The sequence below is a fragment of the Nothoprocta perdicaria genome, unplaced genomic scaffold (genome assembly GCF_003342845.1).
Source record: "Nothoprocta perdicaria isolate Ctin4 unplaced genomic scaffold, notPer1 scaffold_71, whole genome shotgun sequence".
In the NCBI taxonomy this organism is placed as follows: Eukaryota; Metazoa; Chordata; class Aves; order Tinamiformes; family Tinamidae; genus Nothoprocta; species Nothoprocta perdicaria.
In genome coordinates this window covers 2412323-2421224 of record NW_020455988.1, presented here as the reverse complement: position 1 = coordinate 2421224, position 8902 = coordinate 2412323, and the positions used below count along the sequence as shown (strand labels likewise).

Below are 8902 nucleotides of genomic sequence, written 5' to 3'. Positions count from 1 at the left end.
GTGTGGATGTCTGCCCTCCACTCCCCTTTTTGGACTTACAAATACTCTTAGCAGGAAGGGCTGAACCCAAAAGAAGCCAGGCTCATCCTTCCTCATTATTCCTCCCTAACTGAAACAGCATGAATATCAGATGTGAATTACCAACAGGCTGAGATTGATCTGTTACAATGGAATTAAAAATTTATTATTTATTTCTGCGAAAAAAAAACCTTCTATAGATGCCTAAAATGCTTTTATTTTATAAGAAAAAAAAAAAAGGAAGACAAAAATGACAAATACTGCATGGGCATAAAACCAAGCACAGGGGTTGGATTTCCTTTTCCTCACTTTCCTAAGGAGAGGCGAGTGTTAAACTGCCATCCACTAAAAGCAGCGATTTTATGCTGAGGTCTCCGAGTCAGTGAATTTACATTTCGTAAGAACACCCTGAGGGGCTTTCAGCTACTTTGCTTAAAAGGTAGACAGATACATTTACAGCAGGGCCTGCAGAGCTCCATGCGCTAACATGGCCACAGAGCCACAGATTCGCTCGCTGGCACATGTGTGTTAAGGGTGACTTCGTTCTAAGCAAGTAATGCGTAAGGACACTTTTATGTGTTGGCTGGGAATATAGTTCAGTAAAGAATGTGATTGTAATTACCAGTAACGAGGGCATAAATTTCTGATCCTTGCTTTGTTGGCTGATTTTTTGCTAGTGTTTCTAAGCATTTACATTTTACAATTGCCTTATTTATAGCCTGAAATTTGGTATACTAGTTTTTCATGCATTTGAAATGTTTTTTATTCCATTTGGTAGGAAGCTACTGCCTTCACAAGCTAGTCTTTCATAAAATATTAAAAACAGTTTAAAATATTCTTAATGATATAATAATAGATTATTAGAGATTTTCACTTTGAATACATTAATCATATAAATCTTTTTCTTATTTTGCAGAAACAGAAGCCTTAGCTCACTGTGTACAAATCCATACAGTTGGATCCACATACATCAACACATCATTTTTTGTAGATAAAAAAAATCTCTCTCTCATGTTATCTCCCCAAACTGGGTCGTATCTGCTGTATGGAGATACAGCAACAAAGGYGCACGCTAACTCACCCGTAGCGCAGGTTACGTGCCCAGCTCGAAGCCCTTCAAGCCACCTGCCCGTGCCAACAGCTCCCTTTGCTTCTGACATGGGTCAGCTGAGCAGGTCTGCRTCCAGCCCGACACTCACCCTGAGCCTGGGATACGTGGAAACCTGCCTTGGCTGGTTACACTTTCCAAGACGACTGGGATATGTGGAAATGTGCCTTGGCTGGTCAAGCCTGCCAGGACAAGGCACTGGGGAGGTCTGCATGTTGCAAGACTTGGACACGGGACATTGTGGATCTCCCACAATCCCTGCCATCAGAATCAATGTCCGAATACTACAGGGCTCACCTGTACGTGCAGAAGTACCTGGGACAAGGAGAATCCCAATTCTCTGCTTATTCAGCATCCACCATAGCTGCATCACAGCCCAGGTCTGGCCGCCCAGGCACCGCAGTGCTAATACATCCCAGTTGCTGCTCCCTTCTGCAGGTAGGAGCAGCCTCTGAGAGGATTTTAAATCATTTTAAGACTATCTCGGATTGACTAAAGTTGATGCATAAGGGGGTCACCTTGCCYCACTACAGTCAAATTGTAAATGAATTTAGCAAATTAAAATGCACCTTTGGTGTTGACCTGGCTTTCCTCAATGAGGAATCAGCCCCTTTGTTGACTGTTGTTTTTTTTTGAGCCAGCAGCTCAAATTTCAAGGCCCTTTTTTGGCTTTAGCTCTTTGCTTTAGTGGAGTTGCTCCAGATTTATACTCCTATCAGGGAGAGCAGAGTTTGCCTCTTCATATTTTTCTTTGAAAACAGCTTCAATGGCAATGTCTAAAGGTGAGCCTTTGATTCGCTGTTTAAGTGGTTTATCACAAAGATGTCAGTGATACCTGACTCTCCCGGCACCGCTTCCTGCGGGATATGCGGCAATTGGCCATGAAGGGGCCAAAGGGAGGAGGGAGGCGAAAAGCAGGAGCTGCAGTTCCCACATGTGCTGCCTCCCCACGGAGCACCTCTGAGAGCYGCCCTGCTCCTCTCTCCCTACCTCCCCTAAGGAGCAAACGGCATGAAAGGAGGGGAGGAAGGAGGACAAGGCTGTGTGAAAGGAGAGGAGGAAAGGGGACACGGCCGTGTGAAAGGAGGGGAGGAGGACGCGGCCCATGTGAACAGTGAAAATCCTCCTTGGTCGGCGTAATTTCTTCCTCTGCTCACCCAAACACATAAAGTCTCCATCCTGACCCCAATAAGGTCTGTATATAAAAACTATGCATGACCAGCTGTAGCATCTACTGGAGTACAAAGAGCCTCATTTTGTTTTTACCYGATGGCTGAAGTATTTGAGAAGTAACAGGAAGAAAACAACACTTCCATTTCACAGAGAGGAGCAAAATTCCAGTTTCTGAGCTGATTTTTGTGCCACTGTTGAATAGAATTGAAATGTCTTACAAAGTTCAAAAAGCCAAAAGGGAAATATGAGCATACTCACCACTGGGTTGCTAATAGCCAGGCGGTCAAACTGCTTGCTCACAAGTAGAAGAGCTGAGTTTCAACTCATTTTTCCGCTTTTAGCCCTACTGGGAGTCCAGTCTCTGTATCCTACCTTGGATATCCGGGGCCTAACCACTGGCTTGTCAGCAGCACTGTTTGGGCCACGTAAAAATGAACCATTCCCAAAGAACGTCTCTGACAAGACCGACGAAAAGAGAAATTGAGAGAGGCAGGTAGGCAGGCAGGCTGACGTCCAGGTTGCACAGCACATACAGTCTCCAGCACCTCAAGCTGTTACACTGGTTTGCAAGTAATTACTTATTCTCTCTTTTCCTCATTCTTCCCTAAAAATTCCAGCCGGGCCTTGAGAGAATTTCCCAGAGAAATCTGCATCAAAACCAACATACTTCCATGAAATATCTGGTATTTTTATAAAAGCTGTATTTTGACAGAAAAATGTTTTCTTGATTTTTTTCCCCAGACAATTGTCATGACAAGCTCTAATGGATGCTAGGGGTGTTTTGTACAATCCAGATAATGGAGAGAAACATCAGCTAAAAAGTAATATAGGAGCCAAGTCGGAAAGAGCCCAGTGCTCCTATTGACATCGTTACTGTCCCCTTCCCACAACACGTAACTGTACGCTGGTCAAAACATATCGCCACCTTCCCATGCCATTGCATCACAATTAAAACCAAAAAAAMCTCATTCTTAAAGTATTTCACCCAATATATAAAATTGCTATAAAAAACGGGGAGCTGATATTCTTGACCATGTCAACAACTCCAAGACACCACATCCTATTGATAATAGACTTCCATGATGCAAGCAAGTGCCTTCCCCCCAAACCTAGCCCACAGATTTGAGGGGGTTTAGAAGGKACTACCTTTCATTCAGCGCAGAACCTTGCAATGTAGCAGTGAAAAGAGAAATCCTTTGTTTTTGTGAAATCTCAAGACAGTGGCTTTTCATCTTATGTTCAATCAGAGTACAGCAGAAATATTTAAAGGGAGAGAAGAAAGGCCTTGTTTTCACATGGCCCTAAAGCAGCTTCTCTCTCTTCCTCCTCCCCTCTACTTCTGACAGAGTTTCAGTTTCCAAAACACCAAGCACCCTTTAGACTCAGATTCACCATGACCATGATTTAACAGGCCAGAGTCTAAATTTAGAGAAACTGATTGTGTGCAACTTCGTATGTTAGCTTTTAAGACTCATGGATGTGGTCTTCCTGAACAAAATATATCTTATTATCATCCTTTATTTGATTTGTGTATGCTTATACCATTTGCACCAGCAGAAATGTGATTGCAATATAATTTGCAACATTTTGAGCAGCAAAAAGTTGCAAAATTTTAAGCCTTTCGTTTTATGGGGCAGAAGGAGCTTTATACAGGCTTCCTTGGATTTTAAGTTGTCTTTTGATTAGCATTTTTTGCAGGTATTCCGGGTGTTGCCATTAGTCAGGCATTCTGATTCTCGCTTTCTAATCATATAGTCCACAATTACTATCACCTTCCACTTCACTTTTGATATCACATGATCTATTTGTGGCTATATTTCAGGTGCTCCAGAAACCAGAGCTCTCGCTAGGCACGATGTGCTACAAATTGCATGTTGCAAATTATACGCTCAGGCCTCAGGGACACAGCTCCACTTGTCAGCCTCCCGGGAGACTGGACCAGTGTAACAGCTATAGTCACTTACCCGCTCTTGGAGATAAGGGTGTTGCRGCAGCTCGTTCTGTTCTGCAGCCTCGACAGGGGCAGGTCACCCAGCTGACGATTTCATTTTCTGCTGGTGGGGAAGGAGGACACAGACGACACCTCGAGATGGCTCCTTAGCTGGAAAATGGCTGATTCTTCCAGTGTCAGCGTGGAGCTGAAAAGCAGATGACACTGGGATCTCATGTGTCCTTTTGGCTGTGGTGGGGACAATCTGGAATAGGAGAATGGGGAGTTAGTGGAGTGGTTACCACATCTACACAAGCATCCAGTTTGAATCACCTCTCTCTATCACCTAAATCGGATGACTTTGAGACAAACAGCAAAACTAAAACCAACTGAATCCAGAATTTCTACACTTCTCTTTCAAAATAACTTGGAAGCAAGTTTGGTCCTCACACAGACAAACATATTTAAATCTTTAACTCTTCTTAGTGGTATTTCCACTACAAAGCATGACAACGAGGCTCAGGAACTTTCTTTCCCTCCAGTGACATCAACCTTTACATTATTTAAGCTTTTACTGACTGAAAAAGCTTTGCTTGGAAAATAACTGTGAACAGTAGTATAAGTAACATCTTATTATTCTTATTTCTGTTTTGAAAAAAAATTGGAACAATTTCAAATATACATTAAGAGAGAAGGCCTTGCCTAGACCTGCTTGGTGCAAAACGCGGCAGCAACACAACCCCCTTTTCCCCTCCCTTCCCTTTTCACTCCTAGAGCACTTGGACTGCAGGCACCCATTCTAACAAATCATTCTAAATGTCCTTAGGAAATATGATGAGACTGCCWTTCACCAGGTCTGATGTTAGATTAAAGGAGAGTCCCACGCAGGTGGGCACTACAGGGCACGCACCATTCTCCACACACCACCTTGAGGCTCACTGCATCTGATCCAGGCTCTAGCTTTTGCACCAAGCCCACATCCAAATGGTTGCTTAAAAGAAATGGACAAGAAAATAACAACAGAATCCTAAATCATGTATCTGACCAGGAGAATCTGGCCAATCTTGAAAAATGAAGTCTGGAATAAACCAGGTTGCAGAAGAGTTATATGGATTACAGCTGCACTGGAGAGGTACTAAAAGGCCCGTGTTATGCACAGCCTGACCAGGAAGGAGGTATGAAGCAGAGCACATAGGAAGCAAAACAAGTAAAAGACCACAGCGGCAATAGCGGGAGAGTTTAATTATCTAGACCTCAGAGTGGATTACATTAAGCGGAGGAAGCAAAGCTTGATCTGGTACAGGACTGCTTTCTAATTTAATGTGTACATAAACCGACAGGGAAAGGAAGAATGCCAGATGCGGTATTAAGCAACACAGAGAATATGATTAAGGACATTAAGGTTAAAAAAAAAAAAAAAAAAAAAAAGAAAAAAAGCCGAAGGAATAGTGAGTGCCAGGCTAAAACAGCTTGTGCAGTCAGATTCGCTGCTCCACGTAGAAGGTGCATGCCCCTAGCTAAGCTCAGCACAGAGACTGTCAAGGCAGTTCCCAGTGAATTGTCGGGTGCCCACATGGCCACCGAGGCAACAGCCTGGGCCCCCCAAAAGCCCTGGCCACGTCTCCGTAGCCCTGCTTCGGCAGTGAGCCCTGGCCGGGCTCAGGGAGCCCTGCGCTGGCCCTTGCATGGGCTGCAGAGAAGCCACAGATAAGCTAYGGTAGCTCTCCGTCACCCCTGCCCTCTCTCGATCTGCTTAATGGTCTAGAAAAGCAGGCAAGTAACTCCCAGCTTGGGGCCTGCTGCTGCGCCGGCGGCCTCTCGAGGGGCTTTCTGGGTCACAGAGCTGTCGGGGGTCACCCCACTTGCGCATCAGGAACAGCTTTCCCAAGGCAGCTCCTGCTGGGCCCTGAAGACAGACAGCTTGGAACAGGCCTTTGAATGTAATGCCATTGTGCGTAAAAGAAAAAAGTTCATCAGGGACTCAAGCGCATCTCAAAACTGGGATGAGCATGATACAGGAAATCAAGCACAGACATGCAATTAAACACAAATATGTACTGAGTTGCCAAAAACTCAGGCATACAGGAATACAAGCCTGCTAGGAAGAAGAAGAATTTATTTCAGAACAAGGTCAGAAATGATTTTTTTTTTTTTTTCCTGGGGAAACACATTCTTCCCTCCCAGAAGTGTTCTGGCACGTTTCAGGCTTCCTTGTGCAYGCCCTACCAAACAGGCCTGGAGCTCCCACACGAGGCAGCACCGCGGCTACACTGCGCTAAGAAGCTCTGGGAATTCATGAGCTCCTTCTCATATAGGGTCGGATTCTGTTCACATGCACATGCCACTGTACAAACAGAGCCACTTCCACTGCAATATCTGCAGCTCCAGCCGTCTCTGCCACTTGGACTCACCCCACAGCTTGAGTTTCCTCTGCTCTAGGGTTGCTACAGTGCTTAGGTCTGTGGGTGACACTGCGTTCAAAGTTAAACAATTACAAACGCTGGCAGGAAACTCTGGAGTAGCAAACGCTTTTCAAGAAATGGCAAGGACACGAAGAAATTCAATAGTGATCCTTCCCTCACGATACTGAAAGCGCACGGTTCGCGCAGGAGCGAGCGGGGCCACGGAGGCTGCGACTGAGGAGCCAGGGACAGCCAAGAGTGATGCAGCACAAAGSCTGAATTAATTCTTTGCCTGGCTATTTACAAAAGAAGCTGAAGGTCACATCCTGGAAATGGGGATTTTCTTGAGGGAAAAAATGAAATGTTAAAAGGCTTTATGATCCAATCTGGACAGGTAGTTAGTTAATTAGAACTATTAAAAGTTGACAGGGCCCAAGACTTAGATTAACTGCGGCTCAAAATTGGGGAGGAAATAGCAAGGGAAATGGGAAAGACTTTCGCAGCGCTGCTTGCTGGCTTCCTGTGGCAGCTTTGGTGGGGGATGCCCAGAAGGGAGCTGCTGCTCCAGCTTTACTTAGTCCTTCTYCTTTTTTTTTTTTTTTTTTTTTTTTTTTTTTTTAAAAAAATCAAGGGAGAATCTACTCCCCGGTAATCCTACCCGCAGCCACAGAACGGATATTGGAAACATTAATACGGGACAGCATTATGCAACACAGGAATACACAGCCTGGGAAGGAGAGGCAGCCGCACTCATCCCAAGTCTTTCCTTTCAAAAGGAACTGTAAGCTCTTTCAGCGCATTCCTAAACGGAGCGACGAAAGCAAAGCGGTGGCTGGAACTGGTCAGGATGGAGGCAACTCGCTGGGTGTCACACCGTGGAGAGGCTGCTCCGTACAAGGGTAAGGCCGGGACGGAAGGCGAGCAGCAGCAGAGCCTTCAAAATCACCCGCGGGACCAGAAAGTGCTTGGCTGCAAAATGGAGCAGCTCAGGGTGCCTAGAGGACAGCAACAAGACAGTTCTCCCAAATTTCAGCACAATGCCCACTTTTGTTCATCTTTTACATAAATGACCTGCAGGGGATATAATTTTTAAAGTGGATTTTTTTTGCTGATAGCACATAAGTGTAAAATGGTGTACAGAGAAAGCAAATTTAAAATGATTTGAATAAATCAGGCTTATGGGCAGATAAAGGGCACATCCAGTTCAGGGCAGCAAAGTAAGACGTAATGACTGCAAGGCACCAAATATAATCACAGGCAGGAAAAAGGGAGCAGAAGATGGAACACTGGCTAGGGGAAAGGATGGAAGGTAATTATTGATAAAACACTAAAATAATGCTCCAAATAAATGGGAGAAATAGACAAATTCTTCATGCTCAAAAAGACAAACAAATTCTTCCTGTTCTTCATGTTACAGTGAGTTGTCGCTTTAGAAAAGCCGAACGGAGATACCTTCTCAGACTATGTACAAATACAGAGATTAAGACCCCGAAGCTTTGAAGAGTTGCATGGTCTCAATCAAGACACAACATGACAGATTTTACTAACATACTTTCCTCACCCTAACCCCCAAGAGAAAAACAACTTTTCAAAACACTTAGAATGCTAATTTGTGAGCTATTTATGTAAAAAGAAACACATATATATAAATAAATTGAAAGGTAGTTATTAGCAGTGAAAACAGCCTTTTAACTGCAAAGGCTATGACATTAACCCAAGGAAAATTTCATGAATATTCACAATCACCATTTGTCATTAAGAATTATAAAATGTATAAAGCAAAGTAGGGCTTCAGAAAACTCCTCCAGCCCACTACATTCCCTCTCCACTATTTCCTATCATACTAGTATCCCATCCCATATCCACCACTTCTGGCCCTGCACGGTAGAAACCAGATCCTTGCAAGCTTTCCTAATATGCCTCCATGAGGAAAAGGGAAAGGACAAACAAATCACAAAGATGTGCAAAAACATAAAGAATGAACACCTGAAAACTCAGCCAAAGACCTCCTCAGGTTTTTGTAGCCGAAACCAGGAAATTCCCCAAAAGAAAAACAAATATTCAAGAGTACAAAGTTACTGTTCCCCCCCCCACCCCCCCAAAAAAAGGTATCAAACTATCCAGTCCTCACACTTGCACAGGTCAGATCTGTTTTGGCATCCAGGTGCTACATTAATGTGTGTGCAAAGAAAGCAGAGCAGCTTTTACACGGGAATAAAATCAGAAGTCTGAATGGAGGCAAATCACAAGTCAGATGTTTCTCAATCACTG

At 44.1% G+C, this 8902-nt stretch overlaps 1 long non-coding RNA gene across 1 annotated transcript in view; it reads right to left on the bottom strand.

The window, feature by feature from the left end:
• Positions 1 to 2746: 2746 nt before the first annotated feature.
• The window catches only part of LOC112957275, a 57417-nt gene continuing 51261 nt past the window's right edge, over positions 2747 to 8902 (bottom strand). The window contains exons 3-4 of the long non-coding RNA XR_003251189.1: positions 4264 to 4494; positions 2747 to 2946 (exon numbers count right to left, since the gene is read on the bottom strand). This is a non-coding gene — a long non-coding RNA (uncharacterized LOC112957275). The remainder of the gene's footprint in view (positions 2947 to 4263; positions 4495 to 8902) is intronic.